The 17,771-nt window shown below is 39.3% G+C and overlaps 1 long non-coding RNA gene across 1 annotated transcript; it reads left to right on the top strand.

Moving 5' to 3' along the window:
- Window positions 1–587: 587 nt before the first annotated feature.
- Window positions 588–17,490, top strand: LOC118761078. The gene is made up of 4 exons (XR_004997141.1): window positions 588–599; window positions 4,532–4,543; window positions 5,795–5,802; window positions 17,214–17,490. It is a non-coding gene; the product is annotated as an uncharacterized LOC118761078 (long non-coding RNA).
- The last annotated feature ends 281 nt before the right edge of the window (window positions 17,491–17,771 follow it).

A 17,771-nucleotide genomic window follows, 5' to 3' on the forward strand; every position in this document is an offset into this window, starting at 1 on the left:
TGTGGTCCCAATAATCAAGACGAGTCATACTTTGTATTCTTTAATGATTGCTCTCTGGAGTGACTCATTTCTCTTAATGTTTTGTGTGGTGTGGGGCAGGGGTGGGGGGACCGTAGGGGGCAGCATCATTTTAGGTGTGGCTGCTCAAAAGAGGAGAGTGGGGAAACAAAACATCTTGCTCTCCCTGGACTGGAAAGTTCCGAGGATCCAGGAGCTCGTCCTGCAAGCTATATTGACTTCATTGTTGATGCATAGCAAGCATAAGACCGCTGCCCCACCCGTAGGTCCATTGAGAGACAATAACAGGATTCTCCACCACAACGCTAAAGACATGGCTCAAGTACTACAGAAACAATACTGTCCTGCCTTTAGCGATCCCACTGATATTGATGCAAGGGATGTGAACGGGGTCAACCCTCAGCATATTATCTCGACCATAACTGTCACACACTGAAGCAGCAAAGAAGACCAAACTGAACACGTGCAGTTTGCAAAAGAGAATGCCCTCAGCCGACCATATTCTCTTCCATCAGAGGAACTACTCACAGCATCCAAAAGAAGAGACTTAGGAGTAGCTGTTGGAAACAGTCTTGACTGGAGTGTTCTCATCAACACTAAAGTCAATATGGTTCACAGAATGAGCTCCTCGATCCTTAGAACCTGCCAGTCCAAGGTGCCAAAATGTCATCAGACCATTTCCTCCACCTCACATGACCATGCCAGCGCAGTCATCTATCTTGTACACCACATCCGATGTCTCCAATTTTCTCAGCACATTTCTTTGTCCTAAAAGCACCCTGGTATTGCACATCCAGTGGAGCATGCTAGTTTCTTCTCTTTCTATATCTTCTGCATTCAACGCCTAACTTTCACAACTGTGTAGCTTTGCTGTTTGTATATAGGCATCGTACAACCTACCTTTCACTCTGAGAGAAAAGTCTTTCATTACCAACTTACATAAAAGTTCTCTAAGCTTTCTCCACTCACATCTTATTCCAGTAACTATCCTTTCAGTCTATCCTCCTCCACTGTTAATTAGCTCACCTAGATAACAGAATCTGCCTACTATTTCTAGGGAGCCTCCTAGGTATTCCACAACATCTATTTCCCATGTTCTCTTATTACATATTGCTCCTGCACATCTGCCACAAACAACTTCTGTTCTCTCTCTCTTTACATTCCTCTCATACCACTACACCTCTTATGCGTCCATGGTTTGCACTGAGGACATTGTAAGCAATTTCTGCCTACACCTTGTCTATACATGGAACAGGGTCATTTACCCAAACGGATTACTGCCCTATTTTTCTGCTAACTTGAACTTGGGTCTTTGCCAACTTAACTTTAAGACCCTTTCATTCCTGTTTTGTTTTCACATTTGGAATTCTCAAATTAATTCTCCTAAGTTTCAGCTGTAAGAACAAGATCTTCATCATAGAGGAGTTCCCATGGGTAACCAGTCTTAAATTCCTCCGTTATGGCCTTGACGACTATGTAAAATAAGAGAGGTCTCATGACTGACCCATGATTGAACTCCCACTCGCACACTAAATTCATCTCCTGTACTCATTGTTAACTGTCTTCTTCATTAACTGGGCTACGGCTCTTGCAGGGACATTTATAACCTGGTCCAGTAATTTAATACACACAAGTATACACATACATACGTATATTTGTACATATACCTATACATATACATACATACATACATACATACATACATACATACATATATACATACATATACATATATGTTTACATATGTATATGCCAAATCTGCAGCTGGTGCAAAGTCCCATCCAGACCTAGGGTGACATGGTAGAGGAACAATGCTGTTGACAAGGCCATTAGAGCAAAGAATTTGGGGGTAGGAGGAAACCGTATCAGATAACCAGAAGGAAAGCTAGGGGACAGGTCTATCTAGCCAAGAGAGAAGCAGAAAAGAAGTTTCCCTATGTTTAGCGACATGAGAACCAGAGTCTTGAAGTGTTTTGGAATGCAAGACAGTGTATGAGAGAGATTTGTGATGTCATAGGAGAGAAATGTGTCCACATGGATGATGGTTCACTAGCATTTAATGATTTGGCAAGGAAAGAGGCTTAGAAATTCCATTATGAAAGACTGCTGGACGTGGAGAATGAATGGGAGGAGAGTCTGCCAAATGTTGACCCAACTGAGGGACCAGCTATCCAAAGCGACAGTATCTTGATAGATAAAGCAATTAAGAATATGTAAACAGGGAAAGGCCCCGGCCCATCAGGAATCACTGCTGAGATCCTTAAAATATCTTGGCGTGTGTGGGTAATGGTCTACTCACTCATATCAAGTTGTTCACGAAGGAGTCATACCCAATGACTGGTGTAGCAGCACCATAGTGAACTGCTACAAATGGGAAGGTGATGCTTTAGATAGGAATAATTGCAGAGGTATCAAATTGTTGAATCAAATGATGTAAGTTGCAGAGAGGGTCCTAACCAAACTAATTAGGGAGAGAGTTAGTCTAGAAGAGATGCACTTTGGTTTTGTGGTGCCAGGGAGAAGCACCTCTGATGCTATATTTCTGGAAGGGCAGCTTCAGGAGTGTTATGGAGAGTTCTAGCATCTAAATCTGTCCAATAGAATATTCTAGAGAGTTCTACAACTATTCATTCGATTCTATTGGACAGATTTAGATGCTAGTGATCTCCACAACAAAGAGAAATATGTAACCAAAAATAAACCTCTGTACTTGGCTTTTGTTGACTTGGAGAAAGCCTTTGACAGGGGCCCCCGATCCCTTATCTGGTCGTCAATGCTGAAACTAGGGTTAGACGAGTTGTTGGTGAGCCATTCAAGCAGTGTACAGGGACGCTATCAGCAAGGTGATCGTTGGCAAGGAGTACAGTGAAGAATTCAGGGTATAAGTAGGTATTCACCAAGGATCGGTTCCCAGCACCCTCTTGTTCATCATAGTTCTCCAGGCAATAACAGAGGAATGTATGACAGACTGCGCCTGGGAGCTCCTCTAAGCTGATGTCTTTGCTATAATAGATGAATCACTTCCAGAACTAGAGAAAAAGTTTCAGGTATGGAAGCAAGGTCTAGAATAGAAGGGCCTTAGAGTTAACCTAGCAAAATCTTAGTAAATAGAAGTCAGACAAATCATGAATCCCTTTAGGTACATGCATATATATATCTGAGAGACCCCCTTCAGTCACGACACTGACCATGGGATTGCACCTAGAAAGTTACCCTCCCAGGCACAAGTCCGGGCAAGGTTGTTTATGGAAGACCAGCAGTCACCCATGCATACCAGCCTCCCCACTCTACACCACCAGTGTTATCCAAGGGAAAGGCAAAGGGGCCGATACAGCTTGCCACCTGTGACACTGCAACTCATTTCTAAGGCTGAGTGAACTGGAGCAACGTGAAATAAAGTGTCTTGCTCAAGAACACAACACGCAGCCCAGTCCGGGATTCGAGCTCACAACCTCACGATCGTAAGCTCAACACTCTAACCACTGAGCCATGCACCTTCACATATATACACACATACATCTATCTATATTATGTATATATATATATATATATATATATGTGTGTGTGTGTGTATATATATATACACACACACACACATGCACATATATATTTATCTATACATACACATATATACCCACATATATGCATTCACATGATACAACACATACATACACATAGTTTTCTTGCACTTGTTTATCAGACACCTCTCCATGTGACACACACCACTTTAAATACCACTTCAGATATTGAAATATGTTCTTGGAATGACTTTGTTTCCATTACGTCCTGTGTTAAGCAGTGACAATGGGGCCATCCATGCCCACCCTCGCCAACTCACTCTCTAAGCAACTTTGCAACACCCGAGGAATGTCACCAACGCATGACATAATCTCCAGATAAACTGCTCTTCTCTCTTTGTTGTTTTTAGCAGATTGGATTAACAATGTTGACCAAAGTCTTCTCTTATCAGCAAAACAGAACATACACTCTCAGCTAATGAGGGGCTATGTACGTGGTAAATCAACAGACAAGAAATAGCAGCCAATTTTGCTGCTAATCACACCCTTGTCTTATATCAAAAGACCCCTTAGACAGTGCAGTTGAAAATAGATGTAAAATTTTGGGATGGTCATGGATGGAATGCTTTTGATCATGAATCCCAATCAGAGAGAGGAGAAAGAGAGAGAGAGTGAGAGAGAGAGAGAGAGAGAGAGAGAGAAAGAGGGAGAGAGTGAGAGAGAGAGAGAGAAAGGGGGTAAAAGTATAAAGGCTCCCTTCGGTCATGAATGACCATGGGATTGCACTTAGAAAGTTCCCCTCTGAGGTACAAGTCCAGCAGTTGCCCATGCATTCCAGCCTCTGCTCTCCATGTCACCAATGTTGTCCATGGGAAAGGCAAAGGACGATACAGCCATATATATATATATATATATATATATATATATATATATATATATATATCATATATATATACATATATACAATAGATATGTGTGTGTGAGAGAGTACTTAGGTGCAGACGTGGGTTGGTGGTAAGAAGTCTGCTTCCCAGCCACATGGTTCTGGTTTCAGTCCCACAGTGTGCCACCATGGGCAGGAGTCTTCTACTACAGTCTCACGCCCACCAAAGAATTGTGAGAGGATTTTGTAGATGGAAACTGAAAGAAGCCCATCATATGTATACATACATCTAAATGCATAGATCTTTGTGAGTATTTCTTCCCCACAATCGCTTGACAACTGGTGTGTGTTTACATTCCTGTAACCTAGTGGTTCATCAAAAAAAAATCAATAAAATAAATATCAAGATTTTTTTTAAATGAGGTCAATTCATGTGTTTAAAACGTTTCAAGGCAGTGCCCCAGCATGGGCACAATATATATAGATATATATATATAGATACATACATATAATATAAATCAGAATGGAAAAACAAAACAATAAATTGAACAATGTATGCATGTATATGTAATTTATACACATATATAGACACCCCCACCCCATCAGTGGTCTACTACCCCTTCTACCACTCCCTCTCCAATCACATACCCCTATTCATCTCCATTTCTGCCCCTCTCCTCTTCTTCATATTGATGTGACTAACGATAGCACTGGATCTTTCCGATGGCTCCCTCTACATCAATTCCCTTGTAACAAGAGAGCCAAGACATATATCACCCCCACCCAACACCCCTCTCATGCACATCAGTCTTCTGGTACTGTTTGGGGTCCACATATAAGGAGCTCATCAGATGTACATGTACCCCATACACTCGCTCCCACCAATGTCCATTATATTGACATCAACCATTCACTCTCATCATTTATTGAGATGCCTTATATCTCGCTCTTTCTCACTTCTAATCCCTCCTGGGCTGGATCCAGAACAAGAAGGCACCAAGGACACTGTAAGACAGTTGATGTTAGGAAGGACAAACACACCATAGAAACGAAACCCAAATAAATATAAAGGCTAAATGACATCCTGAGACCCATCTGGGAGAGAACCGCTGACCCTCCAATCCATACAAGTGGACAAAACAAATATGTACAGTGATGATGATGATGTGATGATGATGATGATTATAAATGAAGCTGAAAACACACGCACACATATGAAACTAATAAAATGATGAAGATGGAGAGCCCCTTCCAATGTGGAAAGGGTCAGTTAAGTAACATTTACATATTCCCGAAATATAAAAGATGACTTTTGCCTTTCTACATCGTAAGAAGCTGTCAGTCTCCAATGACAAGGCTTCTAGCAAACCACAAGGCTCTTCAGTACATGTGTGTGTGTGTGTGTGACTATCTATGTATGTAAGTATGCACACACACACACACGTGGCATATATAGTTTTGTATATGTATATATATTATATATATATATATATACATATTATATATATATGTAGGCAGGAGTGCATTTGTAGTAAGAAGCTTGCTTCCCAACCACATGGTGTGGGTTCAGTCCCATTGCATGGCACCTTGGGCAAGTGTCTTTGGGCCGAGCAAAGACTTGTGAGGATTTAGTAGATGGAAACTGAAAGAAGCCCATCATAATATATATAATTATATATATTATATAAAAGGGCTTAGTAAAATAAATTACTTTGCCGCATACTGAACTCATTAGAAATAGCAGCTAAAAAACTTTTTTAAAGCTATTTCTAATACTTAAAGAAAATCTCTCTCATATTATAGTGTTTGCTTAATTCAACTCACAAAAGTTTGGGGTAAGGACATCGAAAATTTTGTGAGTTGAATTAAGCAAACACTAATATGAGAGAGATTTTCTTTAAGTATTAGAAATAGCTTTAAAAAGTTTTTTAGCTGCTATTCTAATGAGTTCAGTATGCGGCAAAGTAATTTATTTTACTAAGCCCTTTTATATAATGTAATAATTTGAATTCGCCTTGAATGGTCCCTTTGCACTGACACTTGGTGAAATTGATTAATAATTAATTAATTTGCCCTCATTGTTGAAATTATATATATATATATATATATATATATAAATAGTTTCTCAGTGTATTTGCTTTGTATGTCGTAATTAGTATACTGTTAATTATAGCAGTTGCTTAATCACTAGACTGGAGGCAGACACAATACACACACACACTAAATATATTATATATATATGTGTATGTATTATATTTATATATATATGTAAAAACACATTTATCTATGCACACAGAAATAATTGTATGTACATTTATATATGTGTGTGTGTGTGTGTGTGTGTGTGTTTGCAAGTATTTATCCCTTTTTCCCTGTAGTGGGAACCTAGCACACACACATCCATATACACGAGTATATATATATATATAGACATGATATAGAGACACACATGTAGGACATGTCTAGGCTTTATCATTTGTCTACGTGATCAAATAGATAACAGCTTGTGTGCAAATTTCACACTACACACACACCCACACACACGAGGCGTTAACGCCCACTTCTTCCTGCTATTTATAAATAAGCCTCACTAGTAGGATTATCACATTTTTGCCCGTTCTTTCAACTGAACTCACAGACAGAAAGACTTCAGGCTGAAATCAAACGCAATTGTTGACTCAAGTAAGTACTTTTATGATAATTATCTTCATTAACAACTTCATTAACACATTTACAGTATGAAATATTCCTTACAACTATTTCAAACATAATTATGCTGTTATGTTGAAAATTGTTTTATTTTCAGGCAGTATTTTTCATACTAGGAACTGTTCAAACATTTCACAGAGTTACATTATAAGCAAAACTTTCATTTCCAGAATATAATATAAAGGATAGTTTGGTTATGACAAGGTCAAAACTATTTGATGGAAATTAAGGAAAAATGTAGATTTGTGGATGAGAAAGACATGAATAATAATTGAAGAGAGGGTGTGTCATTTATAGAGATAGGTTAACAGACTAAATGGTGGTGGTCGTGGTGGTAGAAAGATTTCAAGTTATGTATGTAATGTGAGGCTGATGTGTTTTACTCCTTTAGTTATTGAACCATGGCCATGCTGGAGCATTGCCTTTATGTATTTAACTGATCGTATTAGCACCAGCATTTCTTTTTAAGTCCGGTAAATATTTTAACCGAATCTATTTGTGGATCAGCTAAATTAGGAAATGGAGTTGATATTTTAATTAAACAGTAAGTACTAATGATTAAATGATGGAAAGAATATATATATGTATATATATATATATATATATATATAAAGTGAGAGAGAGAGAGATACACACTTGTATACATACATATATACGCACACTCTTCACGTTTGTGCTAATTTCCTCCAATAAACTATAAAAAATGTGTCCAGGATTTCAAATACTTTTACAAGAAGAGAAAGTTTATATTTTTTTGAACAATCTCAAAAATATTTGATAAATTCTAAAGAAAGAAAATGTAAATTATATTTAATGACAAAAAGTTTTAGATTTTATGTTTCATGGAAAATTCAAAGTTTGTAAAACAATTTTACAGAAATTTAAGATAGAAATCAAATAGGTTCGTAACTGTGTCTTTATTTTTGTCCCACTAACATTGCTTGACAACCGATGTTGGTGTGTTTACATCCCTGTAACTTAGTTGTTCAGCAAAACACACCAATAAATAACTAGGCTTACAAAGAATAAGTCCTGGGGTCGATTTGCTCGACTAAAGGTGGTGCTCCAGTATGGCCACAGTCAAATGACTGAAACAAGTATAAGAATAAAAGAATATATATATATATTATATATATTATATACATACAGGCGCTGGAGTGGCTGTGTGGTAAGTAGCTTGCTTACCACCCACATGGTTCCGAGTTCAGTTCCACTGCGTGGCATCTTGGGCAAGTGTCCTTCTACTATAGCCTCGGGCCGACCAAAGCCTTATGTGTGGATTTGGTAGGCGGAAACTCAAAGAAGCCCGTTGTATATATATATGTATATATATGTATGTGTGTATGTGTATGTTTGTGTGTCTGTGTTTGTCCTCCTAGCATTGCTTGACAACCGATGCTGGTGTGTTTACGTCCCCGTCACATAGTGGTTCAGCAAAATAGACTGATAGAATAAGTACTAGGCATACAAAGAATAAGTCCCAGGGTCGATTTGCTCGACTAAAGGCGGTGCTCCAGCATGGCCGCAATCAAATGACTGAAACAAGTAAAAGAGTAAAAGAGAGAGTATATACATGTACACTATATAAACACACACACACATAATATATACATGTTTATGTAAAAGGGAAATAAAATGTTGAAGTTGATATTGAAAAGGAGAGAGGGATTGAGAGAGAGAGAGAGAGAGAGAGAGAGAGAAGAAAGTAAAAGAAGAGAAGGACATATGAAGGATATAAAATAGGAAAGGAAGGGTTGTTATCATTATTATTAATTACTATTACTATTATTATTATTAATTACTATTACTATTATTTGGGTGGTGAGCTGGCAGAATCGTTAGCATGCTGGGCAAAATGCTAGGCAGCTATTTGTTTGCCTTTACGTTCTCCGTGCAAATTTTGCAGACATCAACCTTTATCCTTTCGGGGTCAATAAAATAAGTACCTTTTGTGTTCTGGGGTCGATGTAATCAATTTACCTGCTCTCCAGAACAAGCTGGCTTTCTGTTAAAATTTGAAGCCATTATTATTATCATTATTATTATTATTATTATTATTACAACTCATCTGCCACTATATTCTGAGTTCAAATTCCACCAAGGTCAACTATGGCTTTCATTCTTTTGGGGTCAATTCAATAAGTTCCAGCTATGCACTGGAGGCGATATAATTTACTAGTCCCCTCACCCCAAATTTCAGGCCTTGTGCCTATAGTAAGAGAGTATTCTTCTCCTTATTCTTCTTCTTCTTCTTATTATTATTATTATTATCATTATTATTATAATTTCTGTGACGAGCTGGCAGAATTGTGAGAATGCAAGCAAATGTTGAGCGGCATTTTGTCCATCTTTACATTCTGAGTTCAAATTCCACCAAGGTTGACTTAGCCTTTCATCCTTTTGGGATCGATAAATTAAGTACTAGTTGAGTACTGGGGTCAGTGTAATAGACTGGACCCTTCCTTGAACTTGCTGGCCTTGTGCCAAACTTGAAATCATTTTTATTATATTAAAAAAAAAATAAAAGAAATCATTGCTGTTGTTGTTGTTGTTTTTACTGCTGCTGCTGCTAATATTATTATTATTGATGTTGTTATTGTTATAGTTATTGATATTCTTCTTATCATTATTCTTATTATTATTAATGTGATGAACAAGCAGAATTGTTACAAAATGCCAGACAAAATACTTTGCATCATTTCTTCCAAGTTTACATTTTGAGTTCAAATTCCACCAAGGTTGATTTTGACCCTTGTCCTTTTGGGATTGATAAAATAAGAACCAGTTAGGGGCTGGGGGGGGGGGTGTAATCAATTAACCCCCCCAATACCCAAAATTTCAGGCCTTATGTCTATAGTAGAAAGGATTATTATTATCTTCAAAATATTACCAAAAAAATTTGGGGGCATGGCTGTATGGTTAAGAAACTCACTTCACAACCTTGTGGTCTCAGGTTCAGTCCCACTTTGCAGCACCTTAAAGAATTAACTTCTTCTAATGTTCCAGGTTGACTCAAGCCTTGTGAGTGGGTTTCGTACATGGAACTGATAAATCCTATGGTATATACATGTGTGTGTATATTCATGTATGCATATCTACATTTGTACTTGTATGTGTATGCATGTAAGTGTGTGTGTGTGTGTGTGTGTGTGTGTGTGTGTGCATATGTCTGCTCACGTCTCCTTGTCTTGACATCTGCTGCGAATTATAAACAAATGTCACGTCAAACAAACAGAGTCGTTTGTTTGCAGTGTTCCACCAGAAAACATATCCAACCATTGTGCTGTTCATGTTGGAAGAACTTGGGGAAATATTCTCTTGCTTGGAACCAGCTGAGGATTGGTGACCCTCATCGAGTGTAGTCATAGACTTGACTGAGTGGCACTCACAAGAACCTGGCAAGAAACAAAACAAAATTATGAGAGGGAAAATACAGAAAAAAAAAATACATCACCTCCAGTTCACTGCTTCCTGTAGCAGAAACAGCTGGAAGCTAATGAAGGTGTCTACGTAACTCTTGTTCTTTTGTCGTTCATTGATTCATATCTATAAACATACATAGACACAAACATTTATACACAGGTATGTGAAGGTATATTCATATATTTACATATGTCCATTTATGTATATGTGTATGTATGTATATATCATCATCATCATCGTTTAACATCCACTTTCCAAGCTACCATGGTTGGACAATTTCACTGAGGACTGGCGAACCAGATGGCTGCACCAGGCTCCAATGTTGATCCGGCAGAGTTTCTACAACTGGATGCCCTTCCTAACGCCAACCATTGAGAGTGTAGTGGGTGCTTTTACGTGTCACCAGCACGGGGCCAGTCACGCGATACTGGTAACGACCTTGCTCAAATCTTTTACACATGCCACCTGCACAGGTGCCAGTAAGGCGATGCTGGTAACTATCAAGCGACTTTTATGTGCCACTGGCATGGAAGCCGGTTAGCCACTCTGTCAACGATCACACTCGTATGGTGCTCTTTGCTCCCCGCTAGCACAGATGCCAGTCATCGGATTTGATTTTGATTTCACTTGCATCAACAGGTCTTCGCAAGCAGAGTTTTAGTGTCCAAAGAAGGAAAAGGGACGCAAAGTGGGCTGGTTACGCCCCTGGCATAGGCCACGAGGTTATGTTCTCATGTGGCTTGTTGAGTCTTCTCACGCACGGCATATTTCCAAAAGTGTCGGTCACTAATCATTTCCTTGGTGAGGCCTAAAGTTCGAATGTCATGCTTCACCACTTCATCCCACGTTTTCCTGGGTCTACCTCTTCCACAGGTTCCCTCAACCGCTAGGGTGTGGCACTTTTTCACACAGCTATCCTCATCCATTCTTGCGGCATGACCATACCAGTGCAGTTGTCTTTTGTACACCACATCTGCTGCTTCTTAGGACCAATATTTCTCTCAAGGTACTTAGACTCTGTCGAGTATGCACACTGACATTACACATCCATTGGATCATACTGGTTTCATTCCTTGCGAGCTTACGCATGTCCTCAGCAGTCACAGCCCATGTTTCACTGCCATGTAGCATGGCTGTTCGTACACATGCGTCATACAGTCAACCTTTTACTCTGAGCGAGAGGCCCTTTGTCACCAGCAGAGGTAAGAGCTCTCTGAACTTTGCTCAAGCTATTCTTATTCTAGCAGCTACACTTTCAGCGCACCCTCTCCTGCTGCTGACTTGGTCACCTAGGTAACGGAAGCTATCAACTACTTCTAGTTTTTCTTCCTGGAATGTGGCGGAAGTTGTTCTCTGCGCATTTTCAGTGTTTATTGCACCCGAGCATCTGCCACATACAAAAGCTATCTTCCCAGTTAGCCTTCCTTTGATATTGCTGCACCTCTTATGTGTCCATAGCTTACCACTGGGTACATCTTATAGAATTTTTACCTATGCCTCTACTACAGATCGAGCAGGGCCATCTACCTGAAAGGATTTGTGGTTTGCTTGCCTTCCCACTTATTAGGATTTGGTTTTAGCTAGGTTGACTCTAAGGCCCTTTGATAATATATATATATATATATATAAATTAATATTTAGCAGAAGTAACAAAGTGACCTAAAATCCGAAAGTTTTGTTTATTAGCATTTATCAAACTGGTTCTTTGGAGGTATATTCCCAGACCTCAAAAACCAGTTTGATAAGTGTCAACTCTCAGACCTTGAGTCCCTACTGCCATGCCCCTATCACCCCTACCTCTATCTTTCATCTCTCAATCACTCTCTCTTCTTCTTTTTACTCTACTATCTTACTACTGTAACAAAGATTGGCAGTAAATCTCTTCTCTTCACCATTCTTCCAATGAAACTAGGGATGTTACTGGACCTACCTGAGTCTCTCCTCAACACTCAGCCACTCCTTTTCATATATTTATTACCCTAGATCTCTCACCCATCCCAGGGTATATGTCACACCCAGAGATTGAGGGGAACCTTTAGTTTTGTCAAGGTCATGGCGATTGTCTCTAGCGATGGTGCCATAAGATGCACCCAGTGCACATTGTGCAGTGGTTGGTGTCAGGAAGAGCATCCAGCTGCAGAAAGAAAACCAGAAAATGTAACTTCAGGCAAGATATTCTCTGAACCATCCAACCCATTCCAGCATGGAAAGTGGGGGTAAAATGATGATCATCATACATACATACAGATGTATGGATGTATAAATATACATATGTGCATCCTTGTGTATATATTATACACATTCATTCTATCATATATACATATATATGTATGTGTATCCTGAAGAAGGTCTCTTTTATTTTTCATTCCTCCTGGGGTCAATAGAGTAAGTCATTATTTCATAGACCAAGGAGGATCATTCTGATGATGATGGGTCACCAGAATGTCATTAAAAAACCCCCACCAATATTCCTAATCCACCTCATTAAACCCCCAATACTTCATAATAAACTACACCAAGTTATAACTCCTCACCTAACACAAAACAAAACACACTTCACCTGCCAAACCCCTTTTTCATACAAACACATCTTTCTCATTGCTACGAAGAATTCCGGGTAGAGGTAGGGGTCCACCAAGGCTCAGTACTCAGCCCCCTCCTATTTATCATAGTCCTCCAGGCAATAACGGAGGAATTCAAGACAGGATGCCCTTGGGAGCTCCTCATATGCTGATGACCTTGCTCTAATTGCTGAGTCGCTATCAGAACTGGAGGAGAAGTTTCAGGTGTGGAAACAAGGATTAGAATCGAAGGGCCTCAGAGTCAATCTAGCTAAAACCAAAGTCGTAATCAGTAGAAAGGTAGACAAATCACAAACACCTTCAGGTAGATGGCCCTGCTCGATCTGTAGAAAAGGTGTAGGTAGAAACTCTATAAGATGCACCAAGTGTAAGCTATGGACACATAAGAGATGCAGCAATGTCAAAGGAAGGCTAACTAGGAAGATGGTTTTTGTATGTGGCAGATGCTCAGGAACAATAACACTGAAAATGCTCTGAGACCAACTTCTGTCACTTTCCAGGGAGAAAAACTAGAAATAGTTGATAGTTTCCGTTACCTAGGTGACCAAGTCAGCAGCGGGGGCGGGTGTGCTGAAAGTGTAACTGCTAGAGTAAGAATAGCTTGGGCAAAGTTCAGAGAGCTCTTACCTCTGCTGGTGACAAAAGGCCTCTCGCACAGAGTGAAAGGCAGACTGTATGATGCGTGTGTACGAACAGCCATGCTACATGGCAGTGAAACATGGGCCGTGACTGCTGAGGATATGCGTAAGCTCGCTAGAAATGAAGCCAGTATGCTCCGATGGATGTGTAATGCCAGTACTCACACTCGGCAGAGTGTAAGTACCTTGAGAGAAAAGCTGGACCTAAGAAGCATCAGTTGTGGTGTGCAAGAGAGACTTTTGCGCTGGTATGGTCATGTGGCGAGAATGGATGAAGATAGTTGTGTGAAAAAGTGCCACACCCTAGCGGTTGAGGGAACCTGTGGAAGAGGCAGACCCAGAAAACCTGGGACGAGGTGGTGAAGCACGACCTTCGAACTTTAGGTCTCACTGAGGAAATGACTAGAGACCGAGACCTCTGGAAGTGTGCTGTGCGCGAGAAGACCCGGCAGGACAAGTGAGTCCACAACCCGTGGCCTTCTACATGGGACGGAGCCAGCCTACGTATGCATACCTTCCCTTCTTGGGACACAAAACTCTACTTGTGAAGACGTATTGAGGCAAGTGAGGATCAGAATCGAAATCGATCAATGGAAATTGCGGATGTGCTACCAGTGCCGGTGGCATGTCGAAACTCTGCTTGTGAAGACCCATTGAGGCAAGTGAGGATCAGAATCGAAATCGATCAATGGAAATCGATCAATGGAAATTGCAGATGTGTTACCAGTGCCGGTGGCATGTAAGAGAACTTTCCGTTTCGCGACCGTTGCCAGCACCGCCCCGTTTCGTGTTCGTTGCCAGCCTCGCCTGGCCCTCGTGCCGGTTGCACATAAAAAGCACCATCCGTTCGTGGCCGTTTGCCAGCTCTGTCTGGCACCAGTGCGGGTGGCAACGTAAAAAGCACCCACTACACTCACGGAGTGGTGGCGTTAGGAAGGGCATCCAGCCGTAGAAACACTGCCAGATTTGACTGGGCCTGATGAAGCCTTCTGGCTTCACAGACCCCAGCAGAACCGTCCAACCCATGCTAGCATGGAAAACGGACGCTAAATGATGATGATGATGATGATGATTAAAGATAATTAAGATGAACCTACCTTTCATTAATTGGGCTTATTCATTAACCAATCTTTATTAATCTCAATTAGCAACAAATAATAACGATCCTCTCAACATGCTGTCTATCAGTGTGATTATATGAAAGCCCATCTTGGATAAGCTTTCCGAGCTAATCAATGTTGTGTATGATAATTGTGTGGATTATATTGAAATGTCGAGAGATTTACAGCATTTGTCAGGTTAAGAACAGTTTCATCTCCAGCTTTATTCGTATCTGTGAATCCAGGTAAATATGATGGAAACCAAGCCAACCATGACTGTCCCATCATTAGTAATACTTGTACCTGACAAATGTCTATGAAACATAATAAAGTCTATGTTTTGCTAATTGTTCCATGTTAACAAAGTTTGAACATGATTGCGTGTGTTGGGACATAATATAGCATGTACACCAATTAAAGTTAATTTTCTCTACAGCTTAGTGTGTCTCGTTATTGAGTGCTTTTGGAGCAGGGGAATCTCTTTGACTAATTATCGTTAAATAAATCTAAGCCACACATGACTATTTCTTTGTGATGTTGAGAGCAAATATCATTTCCAGTGAAAATAATTATTTCTAATATTTAGACTCCATGTAATTAATGAAACTTATTAATACATCTTAGAATAGATTGTAATAAGTTGTTTAAATATTAATTAGACAAGATTAATTCACTGACAGAAATACATAAATGTTTTGTTTGGTTTTTCAAATGATGAAGCAAACATCATCTCCCTGAAACTTTAATATTTTCACAAAGCTAAATGTTTTCCTTATATTCTTTTTTACAGATTCACTATGGAAGACCAGACTGAAAATACTTTAAGGAAACTTATCCCTCAGAAAAGGGCTTTGAGTTACTCAACACCAAAATGGGATGAAGAAGGTTGACCATCAAAGGTGTAAATATGTGAGAGATGACGGTTCAGAGGAGAGAAATGTCCGAGAAACGAGCTTCATCTCAGCCAACAACAAAACAAAAAAGACATAAAGGAGACCCTAAAAACTGGGAAAAATGGGAAGACGAAATATTTTTGACAAACACATATTTTATACAAGATTCAATGCCTATGAGGACAAAATTGATTTGTTGATAAATTCTCGGAAAGAAATATGTACTTTTTTAAAAAGAATAGGAATGGATGAAAATACTTTTCTAAAACATTTACACAGAGAATAGAAATTCTGACGAAAGACATTAAAAAAAAAGATTACAATCAAGAATTTATAATTTTTGGAAAACTAGAATTGTTCCTGGAACACTATATACAAGAAATATTCTACAAGACAAACACAAAACCATTGAAGCACCAAAAATAATCACAAAATTTCGGCCTCTTCAGCCAGTTGTGACTAGAGAAGCAAACATTGAGGAATCTGGAGAAGAATTTGAAGAAATCCAATAATATCCAATATTGTCATCATAGAAGAGGGAGTGATGACATATTCCCACAATTGCAAGATAATAAGTTTAGTAACAAGAGACAGTGACAGAATTAATGTCCATTGTCCATCTCTCTGTGACCAGTTTCACAAGAATCAGTGAAGACATGGTTCTGGCAACCCTCCCCTTCCATGAAATGATTCTTATTATCAGCCCCAAAACCTTCAAGATCAAAAGGATACAGTTGGGGTTACATATGGGAGTTACTTGGAAGATTCTACACTTATAGGTGTAGAAATGTTTGGTAAGATAGTTTACCAATTGATTGGGAGGATAATACCATTAACTATCATTTATTACCCAAGAAAACCCTACAGATATTGCTGTAGGGGTCCAGAATATACTTGTAATTACATTCGCCAGCATCAACAGAGTAATCTGTTACAAACTGGATGGCCAACAGTTATGGGAGGTAGAGACCCATTCTCTGCACCTCCCAAGTAAAATCTCTCTCTACCAAAATTATTTCTATGTCCTCCAGGGACAAATAATTTATAGGATTTCAGCTAAAGGTGGTGTGACAAGGAGGGACATTGGCAGGAAATGCCACTCTATTTCTGTTGGTAAAGATACCATTTTGGTAACAGATTATTGCGGCAAACCACATGGTATTCAAATGAATAAAGACTTTTGGCCCAACCTGTCATACAACCACCAGCTACATACCCCCAGTTTAAAAGACTATATCGATATTGAGGATTGCTACAACATTACAAATATTCTACCTATGTCTACATCTCTATATTAATAATTTACAAAAACAAGAAAGCTAAATTATTCACTGATAACGGGGGAATAATAACCAAAATAATTCAGTTTTCCTTGAGCTTCCTTCTTTCTGTTGTAGAATAAACGCAAACAGATTCCTGGTATTTTATCCTGAAATGAAAGGGTTTCAGTATATCACCTGTCCTGAACTAAGAAAAGGCCCTTTAATAAAGGTGCAAACTGGTTACCTGAAAATATGTCATATTGTATCAAATAAGTGTCTAGCTGTGACCACCACTGAAAACAAAAGCGAGGTCCATATCCTCTTGATCCACAAATATAAAGTTGACATTGCAGAAAGAATTTCTCTGGGACATCATAATGTCAGCATTGCTGCAACTCCAATTAATTTTGTAGTCGTAGATGGAAACGAAAATAAAATGGTATTTTATTCCACATGTGGTGAAGAACTTTTTCAAAAATACCTTCCATTCTATGGCTACCCTCATCACATCTACTCTGATAATGTTTATTTCTATGTCCTCTTCAGGAGACACTCTCTCAGATGTTAGATGTTACGATCTATATGGACAAATGAAATGGCAGTGGGAACTGCCTTTCCCTGTTCACCCTCACATTGCTGTTTTCCAAGGAACTCTTTATGTCCCGGACACTCAACTCAACAGGGTTCTTCTTTACAAGTATCAAGACTGGTCGTCTGCTTGCCTTTTGCCCATTAAAAATCCTTA

Source organism: Octopus sinensis, unplaced genomic scaffold, assembly GCF_006345805.1.
Source record: "Octopus sinensis unplaced genomic scaffold, ASM634580v1 Contig07192, whole genome shotgun sequence".
Classification (NCBI taxonomy): domain Eukaryota; kingdom Metazoa; phylum Mollusca; class Cephalopoda; order Octopoda; family Octopodidae; genus Octopus; species Octopus sinensis.